At 31.2% G+C, this 13,291-nt stretch overlaps 1 long non-coding RNA gene across 1 annotated transcript; it reads left to right on the forward strand.

The window, feature by feature from the left end:
- The first annotated feature begins 3,835 nt into the window (after positions 1-3,835).
- LOC132743835 (uncharacterized) lies at positions 3,836-5,684 on the forward strand. Its single transcript, XR_009627624.1, has 2 exons — positions 3,836-4,374; positions 5,081-5,684. It is a non-coding gene; the product is annotated as an uncharacterized LOC132743835 (long non-coding RNA).
- Positions 5,685-13,291: the final 7,607 nt, after the last annotated feature.

Genomic DNA, 13,291 nt, shown 5'->3' on the forward strand with positions numbered 1-13,291 from the left:
GCTAGAGCTTGGATATTTATCATTAAACATCTTCTAATGGGTGTCTACCAAGTTTGTTCAAATTAAAGCCCCTGGGTTAAAGCAGCATGCCTCCAGATTCATGCTAATTTTCATGAAAATTTTGAAAATGCATATAAAAGTAAAATATTTGGTAAAGTTTTGCAGGCAAGTCAGCATCTATAAAACTACTGAAGGGAATGGGTTTAAATCCATACACTTATTTGAAAGCATAAGTTGAGGTCACTGTCTGAGGTCCATAAATCTTACATGGATGTTAACAGATCTATGGCTCTTTTTGAAATCGGAAAATTGTGCATTATTCAGGGTTGGTTTAACTATCAAGCGCTGAGAATAGTCAAGCAGGCTGTCCTACCAATATGCCTTGTGTAAATAAAAAAAAATGATTAGGAATATATTGAGCTTGTCAGATCCTGTAACACAATTTTTAGCTCACCTGTCACAAAGTGACAGGGTGAGCTTTTCTGATCGCTTTTCGTCCGGCGTCCGTCTGTCAGGCGTCCGTCCGTCGTCAGTCCGTAAACTTTTACTTTAAATGACATCTCCTCATAAACCACTAAGCCAATTTCATCCAAACTTCACAGGAATGTTTCTTTGGTGGTCACCTTTAAAAATTGTTCAAAGAATTTAATTCCATGCAGAACTCTGGTTGCCATGGCAACGGAAAGAAAAAACTTTAAATATCTTCTTTTAAAAAACCATAAGAGCTAGAGCTTAGATATTTGGCATGAAACATCTTCTAGTGAGTGTCTACCAAGTTTGTTCAAATAAAAGCCTTGGGGTCAAAATTGGCCCCACCCCGGGGGGTCATTGATTTTCCATATATGCATATAGTAAAAACTTAAAATATCTTCTTTTAAAGAACCCAAAGAGCTAGAGCTAAGATATTTAGCATGAAACATTTTCTAATGGGTGTCTACCAAGTTTGTTCAAATAAAAGCCCTGGGGTCAAAATTGGCCCCGCCCCGGGGGGTCATTGATTTTCCCTATATGCATATAGTAAAAACTTAAAATATCTTCTTTTAAAGAACCCAAAGAGCTAGAGCTAAGATATTTAGCATGAAACATTTTCTAATGGGTGTCTACCAGGTTTGTTCAAATAAAAGCCCTGGGGTCAAAATTGGCCCCGCACCGGGGGGTCATTGATTTTCCCTATATGCATATAGTAAAAACTTAAAAAATCTTCTTTTAAAGAACTCAAAGAGCTATGGCTAAGATATTGAGCATCAAACATGTTCTAATAGGTGTCTACCAAGTTTGTTCAAATAAAAGCCCTGGGGTCAAAATTGGCCCCGCCCGGGGGGGGGGGGGTCATTGATTTTCCCTATATGCATATAGTAAAAACTTAAAAAATCTTCTTTTAAAGAACCAAAAGAGTTAGAGCTAAGATATTTAGCATGAAACATGTTCTAAAAAGTGTCTACCAAGTTTGTTCAAATAAAAGCCCTAGGGTCAAAATTGGCCCCGCCCGGGGGGGGTCATTGATTTTCCCTATATGCATATAGTAAAAACTTTAAAAATCTTCTTTTAAAGAACTCAAAGAGTATGGCTAAGATATTTGGCATCAAACATGTTCTTATAGGTGTCTACCAAGTTTGTTCAAATAAAAGCCCTGGGGTCAAAATTGGCACCGCCCCGGGGATCATTGATTTTCCTTATATGTATAAAGCAAAAACTTAAAAAATCTTCTTTGAAAAAACCCAAATAGCTAGAGTTAAGATATTAAGCATGAAACATCTTTTAGTGAGTGTCTACAAAGTTTGTTCAAATAACAGACCTGGGGTATAAATTGGCCCCGCCCCGGGGGTCATTGATTTTCTTTATATGTGTTTAGCAAAAACTTAAAATCTTCTTTGAAAAAACCCAAATAGCTAGAGTTTAGATATTAAGCATGAAACATCTTCTAGTAAGTGTTTACAAAGTTTGTTCAAATAAAAGCCCTGGGGTCATAACTGGCCCGGCCCCAGGGGTGTCATTGTTTTTAACTATATGTGTATAGTTAAAAAAATCTTCTTTTAAAAAGCCCAATGAGCTAGAGCTTAGATGTTTAGCATGAAACATCTTCTTATGGGTGTCTACCAAGTTTGTGCAAATAAAAGCCCTTGGGTTAAATTGGCCCTGCAACGTTGGGGGGGGGGTTGGGGGCCTATATACAGGTGAGCGACCTCAGGGCCATCATGGCCCTCTTGTTTATGGTTTTATATCATAAATATGATGCTCAAATTAAGATTTATCAATTTTTTAAGTTTCAAAAAGCAATTTTTATAAAGATAGTACCGGCTTTAACATTTCATGTAAATAAAGGGAGGTAATAAAAAATGTATTTTCTATAAAGTCTAAGTCAAATTTTTCAATAAGAAATGAATGCATATATTTTAATGATTACATATAATATGCCCATATATTTGCAGCACATATTTTACATATTCTTCGATGTTTGAAAATTGTTTCATAAGCATTATTATATACATATTTATAGTTTCACTTAAATGTGGTATACAACCTAAATTGAAACATACAGGAGCTTTAAATTAATGATACTTTCTTTTATTTAATGCTTTAAACAATGTTGAGCTGGGGTCTTTGAAACATTTTTTTATCATATGATATGTTTTAAGAAATTAAAAGATTGTTGTGAATTTTTATGCTTCCCGAAGGGTGAGCATATTGTCGCCGCTTTGTCCGTCCGTCCATCTGTCCGCACTCACAGAACAGTAATTATGTGGCTAGAGGGACAATAGGTAACTGTTCTTTCCCCTTTTGACGTCATTCATTCCGTAATGCTTTTAGATGACTATTTTCTTTTGTGTGGCTAAAAAGAACAATAGAGAGAACAATAGAGTAGCCACATTATTACTCTCTTGTTAAAGGTCCGGGCGAAAGAGAGGACAATCATTGGGTTCCTCCGACACACAAGAGGACACTTGTTGGGTAATTCTATTCATTCCGTCAGTATTGTTGGGTACTTTTGTTCTCTTATTGGATACTTTTAAACAAAAGAAGTACCCAATAAATGACCATTCGTAGGAAGATCCGTCTGTCCGTCCGCTTTTCTTGTCCGAGACATAATTTTGAAACAACTAGAGGAATCAACATGAAACTTTGTAGGTAGATAGATCTCATTGAGTAGGTGTGCAGTGCATAAGAACAGTAACCCTGTCTTGCCTATTTTTTGAATTATTGCCCTTTGTTTATTTTTACACTTTGAACTTTGTTTGCGACATAACTCTAAATGCATAAGAGATACCAACATGAAACTTTGTAGGTAGATAGATCTCATTGAGTAGATGTGCATTGTTGAAGAACCATAACTCTGTCTTCCCTAATTTTGGAGTTATTGCCCTTTGTGCATTTTGACACTTTGAACTTCGTCCGGGACATTACTCTTAAATTATAAGAGATATCAACGTGAAACTTGTAGGTAGATAGGTCTCATTGGGTAGAAGTGCATTGCTAAAGAACCACAACTCTACCTTGCCTTATTTTGAAATTATTGCCCTTTCTTTATTTTTACTTTTTGACTTTTGTTCGGGACATAACTCTAAAACTATTAGATATCAACATGAATGTTTGTAGGTAGATAGATCTCATTGGATAGAACTGCAATGCCAAAGAACCTAAACACAGCCTTGTCTAATTTTGGAGTTATCGCCCTTTGTTCATTTTTACACATTGAATTTTACCAGGGACATAACTCTGAAACTATAATAGATAACATCAGGAAACTTTAAAGATAGATAGATCTCATTGAATTGAAGTGCGGTGCAAAAAAACCATAACTCTGCCTTGCCTTATTTTGGAGTTTTTTCCCTTTTTTTTTTTAAACTTTCCTTTGTCCAAAACCTTCTTATGGAGCATCACCCGGTTCAACTGGTTCTTGTTTAGGATAGCACCAATTTCTCGATATCAGTTCTCAAAAAATGGTATTCAGCACTCCATCTTGTTGGATCCTTTGTTTTATTTAGCATATACAAAATCTCATTTAGGAGCCACTTTTGTAAATTATTTGAAATCAATGATCCGTAAAAGGGTTAATATAAAAATCTTGCAAGCTGAGAGGGATCATGGCTTGGATAGGGTCACCATTATTTCCAAGTCTGGGTAATGCAGAGGGCACCTGAGGGCTTCTCTCGCCAGTAAAAACTGAATTTCAGGTAGTCTAAGCATAAACAGAATGTTGATATATTCTTCTATATTTTCAGGAATGTTCAGCGTACTGAATGTTTGATATATTATTGTACATTTTGGCATTTACAAACATATGAGATACTATATTGTATGTTTCAGGCATCAGAGGATCCTCAACACATACAGAATGTTGACATTGTAAGAAGAGCAATGAGGACGCCATCTCGGGTATGTGATACCCTTTGTGTCCCTCAAAATAATGCTGTTGTTTTTTGTCTGTATTTACAAAAATAAAATGTGGACTAGAGGTCGTGACCGTTATTCACTTTTCCCTTAACACTGACGGTTCAAATCCCACCAGTGACTTTAAAAATCTCTTATATCCGCCTCCGTGGTCGAGGGGTTAGAGTGGATGACTTCTAATCCAGTTACCTCTCTGGCGTGGGTTCGATCCCCTGGAGATGCTTTGGTAGTTTAGCGCGGAGGAAGGTAGTCTAGTACTGGTGTAACTCTCCAGGAACGATGGTTAGGAAACTACCCGCCTATATGACTGAAATACTGTTGGGAAAAGGCGTAAAATGAAACAAACAAACAAAAAATAAAAATCTCTCATGTTAGGAATCTATCAAGTTAGCTCATGGAAAGTTTCACATTGATGCCTATTTATATATGAAATAATGCACAAAGAGGCTTCTGATGCCTTTCTGAAAAGGTCTTTCATCATATGACCTTGGCAGTATAGGTCTGACTCAATACTTAATTTCTTATGGGTCGATATACTTTTTAGAAAGTCATTGCATGTAGGTGACATAGAGAATATTTTTGCAGACATATGCTTTAATTACATTAACAATGCTGGTCTTACCATAATTATACTTCCTATGATTTTGATTTAAAGCATCAGCGCTTTATATTTTATTGTATCTTTTTTTAGCTTGGAATACTGACAGAATTGGCTAAATCAGAATCATCTTCTAGAACCAGTCGTACCACCTCGTGCATATTTCAACAGGATCAATTTCAACTAAACCTGGCTGCTCCGAGAATATTCGACTAACAAAGTGCATTGGGTCGTAGTTCATTCAGTGAATGTGAAGATATGAAAATCAAATCTGACATTTTGTTGTGGTCTGCTATATGTGAATAGGAAAAAAACGAAATATGCGACAATGTTAATGCTAAGTGCAGTAGATATTTGCCTATGTTTGTAACGCCAGTACAGTATTTGTTATTACTGTTCTTAGAGATAAGGAAGTTAACTGTGATGGTATATATGGACTTCTTTGGGCATAGAGTTGTTAAAAGACTTATCTCATTTTAAATGTGTGAAGTTGTTTTTGTTTTATTTCAATTGTCTAATGTTAGGGCATGTGCAATAAGGCAGCTATAACATAGGTTAGACATTTTAAAAGATTGGACGAATCTTACGTCCTATCTTTTAGGCACATTATACTTAAATATATTATGAATTGATAAAACTGCTTGTTAAGCCTTGTAATGGGTCTATAAGTACAAATAAAGCTAAATGTTTTACCAAATATGACTTTTGTTTATGACCTTAATCTTTGATATAAACACACATACGAAAAACAAACTATTATAAACTAAATATGACCTTTATTTTTGGAAACAACATACATTTGAAACTAAATATATGAATAAGAATACAAAGTTTTATTCAGCATTAAACATGTTAAAACAATGTTTATACCCTATACAAATCCAAAGTTCAGTGTGAACAAAAACATAGAAAAAAGAATAGTAAATAATAATTTTTACATTATAAATCGTACAGTTATCAAAAGAGATTGTTTATTGAAACGTTATTCTAATTTAAGAACGAAAAAAGAAAGTATCATAAAATATGAACTTTATCTTTCATAAAAAACATACATTTGAAACAAACTGTTACATAGTAAATACGACCTTTATATTTGTTAAAAAACAAACATATAACACAAAATGATGTATACTAAATATGACCTTTATCTTTGTTAAAAACAAAACATATAAATCAAAATGTTAAATACTAAATACGACCTTTATCTTTGTTAAAAAAACATGGATATAAAACAAAATGTAATATACTTAAATATGACCTTTATCTTTGTTAAAAAACATATAAAACAAAATATTATATACTAAATATGACCTTTATCTTTGTTAAAAACAAAACATATAAATCAAAATGTTAAATACTAAATACGACCTTTATCTTTGTTAAAAAAACATGCATATAAAACAAAATGTAATATTATATGTTATTTTGGTTTTGGAGTGATATATGTGGATATATTACCTGCTAAGATTTTATATCACCCGAGCCGTTAGGCGAGGGTGATATTTTATCTTGGCAGGTAATATATCCACATATATCACTCCAAAACCAAAATAATAATTTTATTACCCTTCCCCTGTCGAGTTTAGACGATTTTTTAAAAAATCATTGCTGTTTCAAATGAAACGTCGAAATAAGATTCCCTTTAGGGTACCTCTTCATCACAACATGACGTCACATAAATACATGACGTATTTTTCCCGTACCTAACGAATGTAAACGAGAGAAAAGGAGTAGTCTATTGAAACACTTTTTTGTAATTAATATCAAGCTTTCACAAGGTCATATTTGTTTTCAATACTGATGGGAATTTGTATCATTACTCTACTTTGGTAAATATTTATCATTTGACAGTTAAAAAGTGCTTGTAAATCGGAATTTACACCCCGTAAAATCGAACCGTACGCGCATCATCTCAGCGCATGTCGTTTACAACGTTGGGTACCCAACGGGGAAATTTAATGTGTATATTACCCGTCTGGCTCGGTTATATCAATTTCTTTCGGGTAATCAATATCCAATCAAAAAGGCGGAAAAAATCTGGAAGGGTAATAAACTTAAATATGACCTTTATCTTTGTTAAAAAACATATAAAACAAAATATTATATACTAAATATGACCTTTATCTTTGTTAAAAAACAATATATAAAACAAAAATGTTAGATACTAAATATGACCTTAATCTTTGTTAAAAAACAAACATATAACACAAAATGATTTCTACTAAATATGACCTTTATCTTTGTTAAAAAACAAACATGTAAAACAAAATATTATATACTAAATACGACCTTTATCTTTGTTAAAAAACATGCATATAAAACAAAATGTAATAAACCTAAATATGACCTTTATCTTTGTTAAAAAACAAACATATAAAACAAAATATTATATACTAAATATGACCTTTATCTTTGTTAAAAAACATGCATATAAAACAAAATGTAATATACCTAAATATGACCTTTATCTTTGTTAAAAAACAAACATATAAAACAAAATATTATATACTAAATATGACCTTTATCTTTGTTAAAAAACATGCTTATAAAACAAAATGTAATAAACCTAAATATGACCTTTATCTTTGTTAAAAAACAAACATATAAAACAAAATATTATATACTAAATATGACCTTTATCTTTGTTAAAAAACAATATATAAAACAAAAATGTTAGATACTAAATATGACCTTAATCTTTGTTAAAAAACAAACATATAACACAAAATGATTTCTACTAAATATGACCTTTATCTTTGTTAAAAAACAAACATGTAAAACAAAATATTATATACTAAATACGACCTTTATCTTTGTTAAAAAACATGCATATAAAATAAAATGTAATAAACCTAAATATGACCTTTATCTTTGTTAAAAACATGCATATAAAACAAAATATTATATACTAAATATGACCTTTATCTTTGTTAAAAACATGCATATAAAACAAAATATTATATACTAAATATGACCTTTATCTTTGTTAAAAACATGCATATAAAACAAAATATTATATACTAAATATGACCTTTATCTTTGTTAAAAAACATGCTTATAAAACAAAATGTAATAAACCTAAATATGACCTTTATCTTTGTTAAAAAACAAACATATAAAACAAAATATTATATACTAAATATGACCTTTATCTTTGTTAAAAACAATATATAAAACAAAATGTTATATACCTAAATATGACCTTTATCTTTGTTAAAAAACATGCATATAAAATAAAATGTAATAAACCTAAATATGACCTTTATCTTTGTTAAAAACATGCATATAAAACAAAATATTATATACTAAATATGACCTTTATCTTTGTTAAAAACATGCATATAAAACAAAATATTATATACTAAATATGACCTTTATCTTTGTTAAAAACATGCATATAAAACAAAATATTATATACTAAATATGACCTTTATCTTTGTTAAAAAACATGTATATAAAACAAAATATTATATACTAAATATGACCTTTATCTTTGTTAAAAAACAAACATATAAAACAAAATATTATATACTAAATATGACCTTTATCTTTGTTAAAAACAATATATAAAACAAAATGTTATATACCTAAATATGACCTTTATCTTTGTTAAAAAACATGCATATAAAATAAAATGTAATAAACCTAAATATGACCTTTATCTTTGTTAAAAACATGCATATAAAACAAAATATTATATACTAAATATGACCTTTATCTTTGTTAAAAACATGCATATAAAACAAAATATTATATACTAAATATGACCTTTATCTTTGTTAAAAACATGCATATAAAACAAAATATTATATACTAAATATGACCTTTATCTTTGTTAAAAAACATGCATATAAAACAAAATATTATATACTAAATATGACCTTTATCTTTGTTAAAAAACAAACATATAAAACAAAATATTATATACTAAATATGACCTTTATCTTTGTTAAAAACAATATATAAAACAAAATGTTATATACCTAAATATGACCTTTATCTTTGTTAAAAAACATGCATATAAAATAAAATATTATATACTAAATATGACCTTTATCTTTGTTAAAAAACAAACATATAAAACAAAATATTATATACTAAATATGACCTTTATCTTTGTTAAAAACAATATATAAAACAAAATGTTATATACCTAAATATGACCTTTATCTTTGTTAAAAAACATGCATATACACTGCCCTCCAAAAGTTCCTTGACAGACAACATTTTTTAAGATTTTTGGCTTAACTTATTTAAAACAAAGTTTTACATTACTTTTTATAACATTTATTTATACATTATACCCATATTTCAAGATATGAATACCTGAAATAACAAAAATACACAACTCAATAAAAACAGAACATAACACCACTTTGCTAGATTTCATATCATGGAACTCAACTTCTGTCAATATTTAGTGTAGCCACCATTAGCAGCTAAGACAGCCTGAACACGCCTAGGCATGCTATTCACTAGTCTCTCACAACGTTCCACTGCAATTTCCTCCCAACACTGCCTTACATTCATCTCCAGTTCGTTAAGATTTGCACTTCGTCTTGTTTTAAGAGCTTTCTTGATGTCCCACCACATATTTTCAATCGGGTTCAAGTCTGGAGACTGAGGAGGCCACACTAAACTTCGAATTCCATTGGTATTCTTCCATTCTGTGACAATTCTTGCCCGATGACAAGGTGCGCCATCGTCCTGGAGCCAGAAATTACCTCCAAAGCCCAAGTAGTGGGCCGATGGCACAGCACTATTGCCAAGAATATCAATGTATCCAACGGCATTTAAGTTACCAGTAACTCTCGTGAGGAATGCAGTCCCGCGATACGACATGGCACCCAACATCATGATCCCCCTCCACCAAATTTGAAAGTTGGCACCACACAATCATCTCGAAGCTGCTCACCATGCCGCCTCCTGACGAAGGTTGGTCCATCACTCTGAAACATTGTGAAACTTGACTCATCAGTCCACAAAACTGCTGACCAATCAACCCATGTCCACGTCGAATGCTCTCTGGCGAATGTTAATCTCAGATTTCTGTGCCTTTGGGTCAGCATAGGCTTTTTCTGCGCAACATGTCCAGTCAAACCAACATCCTTCAGTCGCCTACGGACAGTTGAAGTAGAGGAAGCTACACCAGCATGGTTCCATGATGCTGAAAGATCCGGGACCGTCTGCCTCCTGTTCTGCAGTAACATTCGAATAAGACAGCTGTCATCACGGTCGTTGGACAATCTGGGTCTACCAGATCTGGGCAGATCAGCATGGCTACCTTGGTTGTTGTACCTTGTCAGAGCAGCATACACAGAATGCCTGCAAGAAAATAAAAGATATCTAAGACAAAGACAAACATTCAAACAAATCTCATTTCTAAGATTTCACAGCAAAAAAAATTACTTTGAAGAGAGACAATAAAATGGAGTGAGAGAAAAAAAACTTACTTGGTCTGCAATGTCTTTGATATTGACGCCTTGATCACGTTAACCCTTGATGGTGACTCGCTGTTTTTGAGTTAAAGCTACCATGATGACAATGTTGAAAACATGAATTAACGTTCTCTTATATCCAAATAATAAAATGGTATTTCATTAAGGTTATGAAAATGTGTCAAACTGGATGAATGTTTTATGGAAGAGATACTCTTTGCAATGATTTTGACCACCCTAAGAAAATACTTAATATTCTGACCCATCTTACTGTTTTACTAACTATAGAAGTTAAATTATTCTTAAAAAGGGAGATAATATGTAAATTATTATAATTTTAACCACTGAAGCATCTGTACTGATTTCCAAATTAAAATACTTATGAAAAACAGTGAAAAAAAGGTGTGTGAAGGAAATTTTGGAGGGCAGTGTAAAATAAAATGTAATAAACCTAAATATGACCTTTATCTTTGTTAAAAACATGCATATAAAACAAAATATTATATACTAAATATGACCTTTATCTTTGTTAAAAACATGCATATAAAACAAAATATTATATACTAAATATGACCTTTATCTTTGTTAAAAACATGCATATAAAACAAAATATTATATACTAAATATGACCTTTATCTTTGTTAAAAAACATGCATATAAAACAAAATATTATATACTAAATATGACCTTTATCTTTGTTAAAAAACAAACATATAAAACAAAATATTATATACTAAATATGACCTTTATCTTTGTTAAAAACATGCATATAAAACAAAATATTATATACTAAATATGACCTTTATCTTTGTTATAAAACATGCATATAAAAGTAAATGTAATATACCTAAATATGACCTTTATCTTTGTTAAAAAACAAACATATAAAACAAAATATTATATACTAAATATGACCTTAATCTTTGTTAAAAAACAATACATATAACACAAAATGATGTATACTAAATATGACCTTTATCTTTGTTAAAAAATATGCATATAAAACAAAATGTAATAAACCTAAATATGACCTTTATCTTTGTTAAAAAACAAACATGTAAAACAAAATATTATATACTAAATATAACCTTTATCTTTGTTAAAAAAACAATATTTAAAACAAAATATATACTAAATATGACCTTTATCTTTGTTAAAAAACAAACATAGAAAACAAAAAGGATTTGCTTTTGTGTCCGAATCGATACTTTTCATGGAAATATTCACCTGCAAATAAAATCCGAGTTGCATATACTGTTGTCATTTAAGTTCTGGTTTGGAACCGTTGTGTATTCATAGTTTATCTGGCTACATGAAAACTTGTCCAAATATATCTTCATGTTGAGTACAATGATGTTAATTAACCTGATCCTTTATTTACCATTAGTGAGATAACACCGTAATGAAACATTGTGACATTGTGTTTACATAATTATACCAAGTAAGTAATATCAAATGTCTTTAAACAAGTTCATGAATAAAAAAGGTTTAATAGCTTTACACAGAATTATTTTTCATCAACATGTTTGATAATATTTCATAATTATATTACAACTCGTGTTTAATCATCAGCAGTAAATAATGTGTTTATTTATGGAGCAAAACTCCGGAAAATGTGTTCCAATAGTATGAAGAATCATGGTAAATTATATTACCAGAGGTACTACCAGACGGCTGAACCCACACGCTCTGTCCAGCTTTTAACACAGCGACAGTGTCAGCTGTATCACAGTCGACATTATCGTTGTCTTTAATGTATGTCTTAGTGTATGCTACACCATCAACCATTATATCCACGTACAAAGATTTTTCCCCCTGCACACAAATTGCTATAGTAAAAAGATATGTTCCGTTTGTTGTGGCCGTAAATTTCCCTGTCTGACTGCTGTAGGCATCTCCTTCATTGAAGAGTACTATAGGAAACACTATAACTTGACCTACTAGGAGCGGCAGTGTGAGCATTTAGTCTTGCCTTGAATGCCACAGTTGGTGTCACAATCTGATCTGAAATAGGATCATTAGTAAGGTTGACAAAATGATATGTCTATGAAAGAGACATAAATAGAGAATATTGAATGAGTGTACACTTTGTATTTCAACTCGATTCGACAATTATAGCAAGGCACCTTGTCCTTATTGGTACAAGTATTTATGAAACTATGTATCTAATTTTAAAGATAATGTGGTGGACCTAGCGACTACATAATAATTATGTTAAATAACACACCACTAAGTTCCCTGAAATAAGAAAAAAGCGACTACGACACGAAATGTGCCGTAAGGTTTGACACTAGTATTCTTATTAACAAGCTTTATTCGCATCAATTACCAATTAGGTTGACTACGCCAATGTTTTGCACTTCTATCAATAAAGCTACAACGATGCTTTACTGTCCAAAACGCCGGCACGGATAATCCGACATTTTGAGGGCATTTTAAGCAGCTCATTCTTGGAAAGTGTAATATTTTTCATAGAAGAAAATCTACAAAGAACGCATTTACACTATATACGACAACTATCATGCAGTGCACGAGAAACGTGTTTTATCTATTTACACACCTGCCTTTCCGATTGGATAATTTTGAATGCGAATACATAATCTATTTTCTTTTATTTGATTGACAGATAATTGTGTACAAAACTAATAACCATTTTTTTTATATCGCAAAATATTATATTATAAAAATAGCCAATAATGCACCCGTTGAAATGAGATTAAAACCTATATTTATTAAACAAGTGAATAAAATCATATCGTGCGAGCTTCTTCATTTTTTTCATTTACACATTTTAATAGAGTAACGCTGAAATAATACGGAAATTATCCTGCCTATTAAGCTAGTAAATCGCCATTTGACCCTCATT

The sequence above is a fragment of the Ruditapes philippinarum genome, unplaced genomic scaffold, assembly GCF_026571515.1.
Source record: "Ruditapes philippinarum isolate M1 unplaced genomic scaffold, ASM2657151v2 ctg20728_1_1_1_1, whole genome shotgun sequence".
Classification (NCBI taxonomy): domain Eukaryota; kingdom Metazoa; phylum Mollusca; class Bivalvia; order Venerida; family Veneridae; genus Ruditapes; species Ruditapes philippinarum.